This window comes from Delphinus delphis, chromosome 10 (genome assembly GCF_949987515.2).
Source record: "Delphinus delphis chromosome 10, mDelDel1.2, whole genome shotgun sequence".
NCBI lineage: Eukaryota > Metazoa > Chordata > Mammalia > Artiodactyla > Delphinidae > Delphinus > Delphinus delphis.
Window position 1 is genome coordinate 103,477,820 of NC_082692.2, and position 12,268 is coordinate 103,490,087.

The 12,268-nt window shown below is 53.8% G+C and overlaps 1 protein-coding gene across 1 annotated transcript in view; it reads right to left on the reverse strand.

Moving 5' to 3' along the window:
* CHCHD6 (coiled-coil-helix-coiled-coil-helix domain containing 6) overlaps positions 1-12,268 on the reverse strand; it is a 125,903-nt gene that overhangs the window by 32,235 nt on the left and 81,400 nt on the right. The gene's annotated exons all lie outside the window — the stretch shown is intronic.

Genomic DNA, 12,268 nt, shown 5'->3' on the forward strand with positions numbered 1-12,268 from the left:
CTGAAGGAACCTCGACCCTCCTGCAAAGAGCAGCCCTGCAGCTGCCTTTTCTTCCCCTTCTTCCTTTAACATCCTCCTGTTTCCTTCCATCCTCCTGGAAACCTTACTTCTGCTGCTCAGGGGGAGAGTGTGGCACAGGCTTCTTCCAGCGCTGCGTTGAAATCTCGCACCTTGGAGAAGAGTGTGACAGTCACCAGGTGTGTATCACCCGGACTCACCGCTTGCTGGGGCTCTGCCCATCCACCCACTCACACGCTCTTTCTGGCTGAAGCCACTTGACTTATCGACATTTTAGTCATCATGACCTTTTGCCCCTGAACACTTCAGCTGCATCTCCCAAGAGCAAATTAACTCTGATACTCTGAGTAAACACTAAACAACTACCACAGTCAGGACCCTTCACATCAACAGGATAATTTTCTAATACATAATCTGTATCTGACTGTTTCCAACTGCCCCAGGAAACGCCCCCAATCCGGGACGCAGGCGAGGGTCACAGGTCGTGCCTGGCCGACATGGCCCTGCCCGCCCTTCAGTCTAACCTGCTCCCACCCTCGCTTGGCCTTTCAGGACATTGATATGTTTCACGAAGCCAGGACAGTTGTTTCAGAGAATGTCCCTCAGTTCGAACACTGGTTTTGTCATGATTAGATTCAGGTTAAAATTCCTGGCGGAGAGACGGCAGAGGTGAGGCAGCCGTGCAGCCGTGTCCCCCATCGACACGTCAGTGTATGAGGTCACGGGACACTCCTCCTCTGACCCTGGTTACTTTGTGGCTGCTTCAGAGTGACATCACGTGGCTTTGGACGTGGGAACGTGAACACCCGGCACACTGGCGCCTCGCTCTCTGGGAGGAAGCCTGGAACGGCCCACCCGGAAGGGACACATAAATGATTCGGCCAACAGTCCAGCGAAGCCCCAGCACGGCCACATCAACTGCCAGGGGTGGGGGGAGAAGGGTCCAGATGGTTCCAGCCCCCAGCCACCATATGGCCCCGGCAAGGCCCCTGACTTCAGGAAACAGAGCCGAGCTGTTCCCGTGTCCTGTCTGAGCCCCCGACGCTCAGAGCCCGTGACCCTAACCAACGGCTGCTTGATGCCTCTGAGTTTCGAGGTGATTTGCTATGTAGGAACGTAGACCTGCGACCACACCCCTTCCCTCGACAACAAACACGTGACCTGAAGAGTGATGCTGTAAGAGCATGATTACCCTGCTTCCCAACAGTCATGGTTTTCGCTGAATTGATTATTATTACAACAGTGGCAAATGGGTGACTGTCTATCGTTCTCTCCACATTTATTAGTTGTTCCTTCGTAAAGACAGTTTTCCTCTCCTTTCCTCCTTTTGATCCTGTATGTTTTTATGTCAGTTTGGACTTAGATTCTCTTTTTAAAATCCAACGTGTTATCATCCATTTCTGTCATCATTATTGTGTCGCGCAGACAAGGTGTCCGAACTCGGCTCGTGGGACCTCTTTCAGGCCGTCTCCTGGGTCCCGTATAGACGCACATATACCCTCACCATGTTCTGAACACTCCTCACTTTTTCACAAGATAAGATGTTAGCCACCCCAGTAGGTACGCAGCGACGTCTAACTGCAGGTCTAATTTGCATATCCAATAGCTAATGATGGTGAATGTCTTCTCATGTGCTTATTTGCCATCTGCATATCCCCTTGGTGGATTTTTCTAATTGGATTGTTGGTTTTTACTTATTTATGTTTTGCTGGTGCATTGTGACAGTATTTTCTATGTTCTAGACACCAGTCCTTTGCTTGGTGTGTGGTTTGTAGATATTTCTTTCCCCGTCTGTAGCTCCCCTTTTCATCTTCCTCACAGGGCCTTCCACAGAACGAAAGTCTTTCATTTTGACGAGGTCCATTGTAACGTTTTTTCCTTTTATGGATCCTGCTTTTGGTGCTTTTAATCTCAGTACCAGATGTTGTTAGTGCATAGCAATCTGTAATGCAGTTGGTTTTCGTGTGCGGGTCTTGTGTCTGGTGACCTTGCTAAAAGCCTGTATTAGTCCTAGGGTTTCCTTTTCTTTTTTCTTGGATTCCTTAGGTCATCTATGCAGGTGATCGTATCCTATGCAAACAGGGACGGTTTTATTTCTTCCTTTCTAATGCACAGCCTTTAATTTCTCTTTCTTCTCTTACTGCAGAGGCTAGTGTCTCACTGGTGGCGTAACTCTAACCCTACTTTAAGTGAAAGTGGTGACAGCCACCTTGTTGCCATGGTGGGGCGGGGGGCATTCAGAATCTCATCCGTATCTCTGGTGTCGGCGGTTCTGGTACATGCTCTTTAACAAGTTAAGGTAGTTCCCTTCTATTCCTGTTTTTCCAAGAGTGTTTATCATGAATGGGAGGAGATTTCTGTCAAATACTTCTCTGTATCAATTAGTATGATCATATGTTTTTTCCCTTAGCATGTTGATATAACGGATTTCATTGATTTTCAGACACTGACCCAGCCTTGCACACCCAGAATAAACCCCACTTTGCATAACATGGTGTATACGCACATAGTGTGTAATTCTTTTCATACGTTGCTGGATTTGGTTTGCAAATATTTTGTTGAGGATTTTTGTGTCTAACTTCACGAGACATTGTAGTTTTCTCTTGTCTTTGGTTTGGTAACACTGCTTGTCTGACAAAGTACTGAATAATACTGGCCTCATAAAATGAGTTGGGAAGTTTCCCCTGAGCTTCCATTTTCTAGAAGAGATTGCGTAAAATTGGTTTTAATTCTTTTTAACTGTTTGGTAGAAATCTCCAGAGGTGCCGTTTGGGCCTCGAGATTTCTTCTCCTGGAGTCTTAAAGTCATGAAGTCCATTTCTTCCGTAGTTACAGGACTTTTCTGTTTATCGGTTTCATCTTGGCTGAGTTTTAGCAGTTTGTGGCTGTCGAAGAGCTGGTCCATTTCTTCTATGCTGTGGAATTTATGAGCATAAAGTGGTGTCACTTCATTCCCCCCCAGTGGCCATGGACTCTGGGGGGGGTCCAGCCTGCTTCACTGTGACAGGGGTGACCTGCGTCTTCTCTACACCTTTGTCAGTCTTGCTGGAGGTTTATCAATTTTATCCAATTGTTCCGAGAACCAGCATTTTGTTTCATTAATTCTCTTCAGTGTTTTCCTATTATGATTATATTTTCTGTTCTTATCTTTCATTATTTCCTTCCTTCTGCTTGCTTTAGGTTTATTTTGCTGTTCTTTTTCTAATTTCTTGAGCTTTTAATTTGAAACTTTTCCTCTTTTCTAATTTAGGGATTCACTGGTATAAATTTCCCATTCAACCCTGCTTAAGCTATATCCTATATATTTTGATATGATAAATTTGTTAAGGTTAGTTTTAGGGCCCAGGATATAGACTATCTTGGTCCCACAGGTGCTTAAAAAATATATGCATTTTGCTATTGTTGGAGTATCCTTTATATGTCAGTTAGATCCTGCTGGTTGGTTGTGTCATTTAGACCCTTTATATCCTCGACAACCTTCTGTCTAGCACTTCTATCAGTTGCTGAGAAAAGGGGATATTGAGGTCCCCAAACTATTATTTCAGGTTTGTGTGTTTCTTTCTGCCCCGTCAGTTTTGGCTTCACATGTTTTAGGCCTCTCTTCTTCGGTGCACACACACTTAGGATTACTATGCCTTCCTGGTAGACTGATGCTTTTATCATCATATAACACCCTTCTTTGTGTCTAGTAATTGCCTTTGCTCTGAAGTACTTTATCTGATATTAATGACCACGCCTATGTTTTTCTGGATCGATGTTTATATGACACATTTCTTTTTTCCTTTTTTTTTTTTGCGGTACGCGGGCCTCTCACTGCTGTGGCCTCTCCCGTTGCGGAGCACAGGCTCCGGACGCGCAGGCTCAGCGGCCATGGCTCACGGGCCCAGCCGCTCCGCGGCATGTGGGATCCTCCCGGACCGGGGCACGAACCCGTGTCCCCTGCGTCGGCAGGCGGACTCTCAACCGCTGCGCCACCAGGGCAGCCCGGCACATCTGTTTTTCACCCTTTTACTTTCCATCTATGTCACCGTATTTGAATTCTCTTATAGATGGCAGAGTTGTGTGTGTGTGTGTGTGTGTGTGGCAACCTCGGCCTTTTCACTGGTATATTTAGACCATTTACCTTTAAGGTGATTACTGACAGAGCTTAAGTCTTCCATCTTGTTACATGTTTTCTGTTTGTTCCCTCTGTTCTTCCTCCATTTCTCTTTTCTTGTCTTCCTGTCAGTTAAACATTTCATCAGATTCCATGCTGATTTATTAATAGTGTGTCTGAGTCACTGCTTCACCTAACTTTCTCAGTGGCTGCACTGAGCATTACAATACACACGTGTAATGTACAATACACACAATACACACATGTAATGTCAGCTGCTGCTGACGCTCTACCGCTCAGGGTCAAGTCTGCAAGCCTCACTTCCACTTAGGCTCCTCCAGCCTCTCCACTTTTTAAAGTCTACTTTGAGCATTTTTTGCACATGCATTTGCCTCACATCATACGATGTTATATTTTTTGTTTCAACAATCAAATATGATTTTAAAAATTCATGTGAAGAAGGATAATCTGTTGTATTTATCTGCATTTTTATTTCTCCTTTGTTCTTTCTTTCTTGTTCATATTCCCAAATTATTTCTTTTATCATTTCCTTCTGTTTGAATAACTTGCTTTGCCATTCCTTACGGGTACACTGGGCAGCCACAAATTCTCTTAGCTCTCTGTAATCCGAGAATGTCTTCATTTCCTCTTCGTTCCTAAAGGATAGTTTTGCTGGGTGTAGAATTCATGGTTAACAGAGTTTTTCTTTCAGGACTCAGGAAATACGCCACTTCCTCTGGCCTCCGTGCTTTTAGATGAGATTCCACCATCGATAAAATCGGCATCACCGCGTGCGTAACGCTGGTTTTCTCTGACGGCTTTCCAGTTTTGTCTTCAGTTTTCAGAAGTTTCATGATTGTGAGTCTAAGTGTGGCTTTACCTCTGGGAGTTGCTCAGCAACTGGATTCAGAGCCTTTACCGCACTATCGTGTCCACTTGGTTCCTCCAAGGCACTGGGGCTCCTGCTGACCCTGCGGGGTTGCCTGCGGAGCAGGAAGTGCTTCCCCAGGCTGTGCTCCCCCGCCAGCCATTTGTTGGGGAGGGGTCGCCCTGCCACTGTCAGGCATCTCTTGCCTACAGGACCCAAGGAGCACTGCCCCAGCCACTTGTGGGCAGGACATCTCCTGCCGGCCGGCAGCTCACCAATGGTCTGGGTGGGAGCCAGGACCCTCTGGTCCACAGGACAAAGTGTTCTCCCCAGGCCAGTGCTCCCTGGCTGCCCCCAGCCCTGCTGTGGCAGGATCCCCCTGGTGTGCTGTCGAGCCATCTGGGGTCTCGGGGGAAGGAGGGAGTCTCTGGCCCCAGCGATGAGGAACACTTGTTGGGGATGCATGCCAGGGGCTCTCACCTGACCCCCAGTGTGGCTGGGAGGGGCTCTGTCTCAATCTGGAGGACTCTGAGCCGACCTGCGAAGCCATCTGCCACCAGGCTGGGGCCAAAGACACTGGCCCTGTTTGCCTTCTGTCACCGGGAGGGGGTTGTGAGCACGTGGGCCACCGCGCTGTTCCTCCATCCCAGGGTCCCTCGCCAGCTCTCCCTCTCCCTTCCTTTCAGAGACCTGTGGTGCCTCTCAGCTTATTCCAGGGTTCCCAGCTGTGCTTGGTGGGGAGAGCAGGGGGAGGGGAGCCCAGACGTCTTCCCTCTGGAAGTCCCTCTCTGTGGGGCGGTATCTGTCTGATAGATGGCTGGGTTCATTTATTTCTGCTTGTATTAATTTTTAACACCATCTCTGTCGATTTACTTTTCAAATAAGCAAAACATTAACACGGTTCAAAAGTCAAACTATTTATAAAGAACATACTCAGAGAGGTCCCACACCCTCCCTGTCTTGCCAGCCCATTCCCACTCCCAGCTGTAGGTAAAAATCTCGTTAGTTTCTGGTTTATCCTTCTTGAGGTTCATTTTGAAAACTAAGGAGATTCGTACACTTCTGTCTTTTTTTCTCATTTCAATACAGGCATGATTTTGGCCTCAGAACCTCAGTCAGCAGTTAATCATTCAGAGCCCAGCAACTTAAAGTCTTCGGAATCTCTGTGCTTCCCTTTCAAACCCCCTTCAGATGCCCCTCTGATTCCACGTAAACCCCCTCCCTCCTTTCTGCTCAGCTCCCCCAGCTGTTGAGTCATTTGTCTACTTTCCCTCTTCACATCTTACTGATCCACTTTCCTCCAGACTTTCCTCATAGTTCTCATTCTTTCTTCCCTCATTAACACATCTGAGAGGCGATCTCAAAGAAACAAGGCGCTGCCTTGATGGGAGTTTGCAGTGAGACGATTTCTGCCAAGCGAATCCTGTTCCGCAGGAAGCCCCTCCCCTCGGGCGCCCTGGGGAAGGGGAGTCACAGGAGAGTATCAAGAGCAGCCTGGACAGAGCCGCCTGTGTGCTCAAGGTCACGTGTTCAGGGCAGAGGGGTGTTGTCGGCAACGCTGTTGATGAAACGGAACGTTCGCGACCGCACGTCATCTGGCGGGGGCCCCCGCTGCCTCACAGAGCCCCACAGTCGCGGCAGGTCAGCTCAGCGGCTTCTCACCAAACTCACGCTTCACACCAACTCTCCCCCAAGCACCTACTGCTGCTTCGTATCGCTAGAGCTCCCCAGGCCCCTCCCAAGCGCCCCAGCCACAAGGTCAGCAACGCCGCTCCTGGCTCCAGGGGTTACCGGAAACCTGATGGGAAGGGGTTCCACTCAGGACCACTGGCAGCGCCCTCCGATCGGCTTCTCAGCCAGATGACATGTGTTCCTGGGCGTCGACAGGGAAGTGGCCCGTGGGAGCAGGTGCCACAGGGACGCCCGGGGCAGGTGTCCGCAGGTACCGCTGTTCTAGGCAAAGCTGCCAGCTGGTAACCAACAACCAGGTGCCGCAACGTCGTCTGTTTGTTTCAGTGACGCCTGGCATTCTCGACAGAGGCCATGAGCACGTCCACAACACTTGCCAAGTGTGACCCTCTGAACAAGAGATGGGACGGCCTGTGTTCCTCCTGGGACGATGGCAGGAACCCGGCTTCACGGGGTCCACACGGACAGCCCTCGCGGAGACAGTGATGGGCCGGAATCTTTATGTCCCAAAGCGTTTCAAGTAAGACATGAAGTCCTTTCTTGAGCCATTTAACTCGGGTAAATAACCTAACCTCCCTCTGCTTGAGTTTAGAGGCTGGTATTGTGAGACCCTAAGAGCGCCAAGACCCCTCCAAACTGACTTTGGTGTATTTAAGAAGGCACCAGGTAAGAGGCCACCAAGAGCCCCAGAACCTTTACATTCCACACCTTCCCACGTGATCCCCGGGTTCCGAGTGCCCGGGGTGGCCCCGGCCTGGCTGCCCTGCAGTGGGAGCTGCGCCTGCCCAGCCCCACGTCCTCCGTGTCTGCCGATGGGCCCGAGTTGCCGCTGACGGAGGTGGGAAGGCCTTCGCTCTGCAGGGACCTGCGGGCTGGCTTCGGGTGGGTAGGCACACAGGCCACAGCCCCAGGACCTGTGCTGGGCGTGTGTCCACAGAGGACCCTTCCCTCCCCCGCTTTCTCTGCTCTGGATTTGCAGGTTTGCTGCTGCATGTGTAAGAATCACCTCCCGACCTGGAGCTCAGGCTGGGGCAAGAGGCCGACCCCCATCAGAGGCTGGGGACGCTGAGCTGGGCCAGCAGATGGTGGAGTGGAGTCTGAAGGGCGTGCAGGGCCCGACCAGGTGACGTTCAGGGCCAGGTGAGGAAGCACGGTGCAGACACGGCAACGAGAAATCTGGACGGGACAGAGGGACGGCCACTAAGGCCTGGAGACCATCAGGGACGGTGCCCTCGCGTGGGTGACAGATGACAGAGACGTGGATGCAGAGGAGGGGAAGTGTGGGGATGGATGGAGTGTAGAAAACACACAGACAGGGAGAGGAAAGAGCCCGGAAGACCTTGGCTTTCCCAGCTGGGGGGCGAGCTCACAGGAAGACGGCCCACGTGGAGACGTAAGCCCTGCACACAGAGCCGCTGCGGTGGCCTCGCGTGGCCCTCACACCCGCCACCGCCTCGCGTGCCTGGCCATCCTATGCGCTCGGCCACTGCACCGTCCCTGCCACTCAGCTCTGCGACCGCTTCCCCCTGACTCAGTGACCACGCTCCTTCCTAAGGCTCCCCCCAGCTCGACTGCACTGACCGCCATCACTGACCCTGAGGGAAGGACGACGTGCAGGCAGACCCTCTACTGTAGCAGGTGTAACACCAACCTGGGCACTTAGCGCCACAGGCTGCCTTGAGGGGACAGCTCCTTGGACAGTCACCTCCAAGTGCAGGACGTGGCATCAGACTGTCCAGGAGGACGCAGTCTGGATGCAGAATAGGCAGGGCCACGTGGCCATTTCCTTTCTGGAGCATATCTGCCTGCCCGTTAAAAAGATAAATCCCAGCGTGAACAGGGCGCCCGGACCAGCATCCTGGAGTCAGCCAGCCCCAGACGTACATCCCACGTCCACCACTTAGGAGGCCATGGGGCCGCGTGCAAGCTGCACGTGGTCCCTGAGACGCGGCAGGAAGGGCCACGTCCACACACGGGGCCTGCAGGAGACAGACAAAGCCTTGGGAGGTGCCTGCCCCCCGGGCACAGGTAGCAGCTGTGCGCGGGCACTCAAAAGCCAGGGTGAGAGCAGTGCCAGCGGCTGGGGACCGACTGCAGCGGCCGGCGAGGACGCCAGACACCTCCACGGCAGGAGGACAGCTTCAGCGGTAAGGTCTCTAAAAACACTCTTCCGAGAGATACAGTCACAACCGATCCTCATATCTCCCGGGAAGGGCTCAAAGGTGACCTCTGCCCTGGGCTCCCGACAGGGCACAGGGGCCATGGGACGGATGGCCAGGGCCGGGGAGCAGGGCCGGGAGGGCTGAGACCCCGGCGGGCTGAGCTGCTGGAAAACGCTGAGCACAAAGCCAGGGCTTTAAAATTTCATTAGGAGAGACGGGGACCAGGAGGACAGGCCCGCGCTGCTGAGGACGTGTGCAGTCAGCACAGGGCGGAGAGAAAGAGCCCCTGAACTCCCAGCCTCCACCCAGGGGACGGAAAAGAGTGAACCCAGCACGGATACCTGGGGTCGGCCGCAGGCAGCGTCGGCATGCGAGATGAATTCACGTCCCCACCCAGGCGAGTCCCGCTAGCTCTGAATTCCCTGACGGAGACTCCTGTTGCTCTGGCAACTCAGAATTCAGAGAAAATGGGAAGATACCAGACAAGACCATGTGCACTTTAGCAAAGGGAGAAAAGGTGGATTTGGGGAAACCTAAGGTTGCTGGCCAGTCACACCCCCGACGGGATTCTAACCTCTGAGTCCTTAGAAACAGAAGCGCAGGCAACCAGGGTGGCCACAGATGGAACACAAGGCAGGCTGACCCACTTCTCCACTTCTGTCGTAAGTGCCAGGGACAGGGCCCAGGTCCTTCTAGGTCTAAGAGCACAGCACTCACCGCTGTACCAGTTGAATCTCAAACCACTGAGCTGCCTTAGGGCCACTTTCCTACACGTGGAAAGAATCGGATTGGATCAAGGGTCCTCCTGTCTCGCCTTATCGGAGGCAGTAGTCCCACGAGCCCAGGTATAAGCAGCCCATTCTTGCTAAGAAAGGCCAGGCCTCAGGGCATAGCTGTGCTCAGCTCCAGGGTCCCTGGGTGACAGCTTCCCAAGGTGGCCTGGCCAGGCGGCCCCCTGGGAGCACAGGCTGAACCACCATCCTTGGTACCCATCCTCCCCACGGTGGCCACTCCACTGAGTGTGTGACAGGGTCGCCTTGGGCTGTAACTCGTTTCCCCAAAGCGTGAGGCTGGGCCCTCTTCCTGCAGCCCTGACCAGCAGCCACCTTGTCTTGTGAAGTGGACTTCCCTGTTTTCCTGGAGAGGCTCAGGGACTCCAGGCGGGGCTGCTTTGTGCCGCACTGAGAAGGCTGCAGGCGTGGCAGGGTCACGGCATGGCCGCTCCTTAGGAAAAGCAAAGCCCAGGCAGAAAACCCGGAAGCCAGGAGAAGCACCACCTGCTCACAGGCAGGGGCTGGGACGGCGGGGACTGGGGGAACCTCTAGGCGAGGGAGCCCGGAATCCAGGGTCCTCCCTTTCTCCCTGCCTCACTCTTTGAAACTACACCCCAAAGTGCCCTCTCCACTTGCAGCTGCTGAGTCTGGAAAAGTAAGACTATACTGACGGAGCTGGCAGGCCCACGGGTCACAGGACGGTCTCAGGCGTCCCTCGTCTGGGGCCCTAGCCCTCAGCATCCCCTCCCCTCCCACCCTGGACTGTGGGCTCCGTGTGGCAGGAAGCACCACTGCCCGTCGCTGAACACAGCCACACTAACGCGGGATGAACGGGTGGGTCCTCCAGGCGCTCCGGGGGCTGCTTTACGCAAACAACCACACATCCCCCAGACGGCTGGCAGCTTGGGTTTGAAAGTCCCATTTCAAAGACAAGGAAACGGAGGCTCCGGAATTCAGACAACTTGCTCCAAGGCCCAGGCTGCTGTGCTGCTGACGCAGAACCCGGGCTGAGCTCTGCTGGACCCCAGAGATGCCCGCCCCACCCGCCTGGCCCTGGGCCCAGCGAGGCCTGGAGAAGAGGCCATCCCTGGAGATGAGACTGCCTCAGACACACCCGCTGCTGCTGGAGCGCAGCCTGCAGCCTGCAGGGGAGAGAACACGGAGAGGACGGCGGAGCTGGTGTCCAGACACCCGCCGTCAGTGCACGCCGCCCTCTGCCTGCTGCCTGAACGGACATCACGCCAGCTTTGCTTCCTGGGCCAAGACCCTGGCAAGGCCACTGTGAACGCGGCAGCTCACCTCTCTCCGCGGGAAAAGGAAAACCCTCCTCGCTCCAGCCTGGCGACCTGGGCACCGGGAACAACAGCTCAGAAAGATCACGAGGCACAGGCGCCCAATCAAAAAAGCTCCCCTCACTCAGGAATAACCGTCACGGGCACAGAAGGGTCACGACGTCCCCGCCCCTGAACACGGGTCTGGACTCCGCGGGCTCTCCTGCCCTTCGACGCCGATCACACGGCTGGGTCCAGACGGCGTCCTCCGGGCAACGGGCCTCTGCGCCTCCCACCCCGACCTTCCCCACCCCGACTGGCTCCCAGCTGCTGAGGGGTCGAGGATGATCCAGCCGCTGTTCCAAGTCTGCCCCGAACAGCTTTCCACCATCAATTTCCAAGCGTAAAAGGAAACCAAAAAAAAAGAAAAAGGAGCTTGATGATTGGAAGGTGCAGAAGCTGAAAATGTCAAAGTCTGAGCATTCAAAAACGGAGGCAGAATTTATATAAAAATACAATAGCAACGGCAGCTGGAGAAGATTCTCCGTGGTCCCAGCAATTACAGGAGCAGATCTGTCCCTGGAGAAGGCCCACTGGGCCGGCCCAGCCTCTCTCCCCCTCCGCCCCACCTCCCTCCAGGGACCCAGCTCCTGTTTCGCAAAATGCTAGCGTTTAAGCCTCTGCACACCTCTCCTGGAAGCTTTCAGTAACGCTCACAAGCACGCAGGCAAACCTCACTTAAAAGAAGGGGCCCATCTGCCTATGTGAGGAGTCTGGGCCTGACCCAGGACGAGCGGGAGGGCGGTGGGAAAGAAGCAGAGCACGGGCCGTAAGGCGGACAACCAGAGGAGAGTCACCCTCCGGGCTGCACGCCTCACACGCCTGGCATCCCCCAGACACCAACGGGTGACCCCCTTCTGTCCCCACGGCAGGCTGCCATCAAGCCTGCAAGACACCGCCAACTTCAAAGCTCCAAACCGAGACAAGGGACTCCGGGACCCGCGGGGACAGCAGGCACTCGGTGGCTTGGCCACGGTCTCAGGCATAGGGAGAGCCAGTGTTAACCTGCCAACCATCACCTCCCACGTTTTCAGGGTCTCTTTGAAAACTCCTTCATGATCAACAAACAGGAAGCAAGTTACAAAGTCACCAAATGAATTTTCGTTGTTGCAGATTTGAAAACGGGCAGATGATGTGCCTCTGAAACTCGTTCGTTTCAAAGGCTCATCTTCAGAAAAGTTGAGACGGGCCCTCTGATCCCTGACCCCCAGGAGAAAATCAGTAACGGCGCTCGTGTATTGGTACTGCGACGGTCGCACTATCACTACCTCTTCCCAGCGCACGGGGTCAGTTTCCTGAGCCCGCCCGGAGCTCGGGGCCCGGCCGCCCTC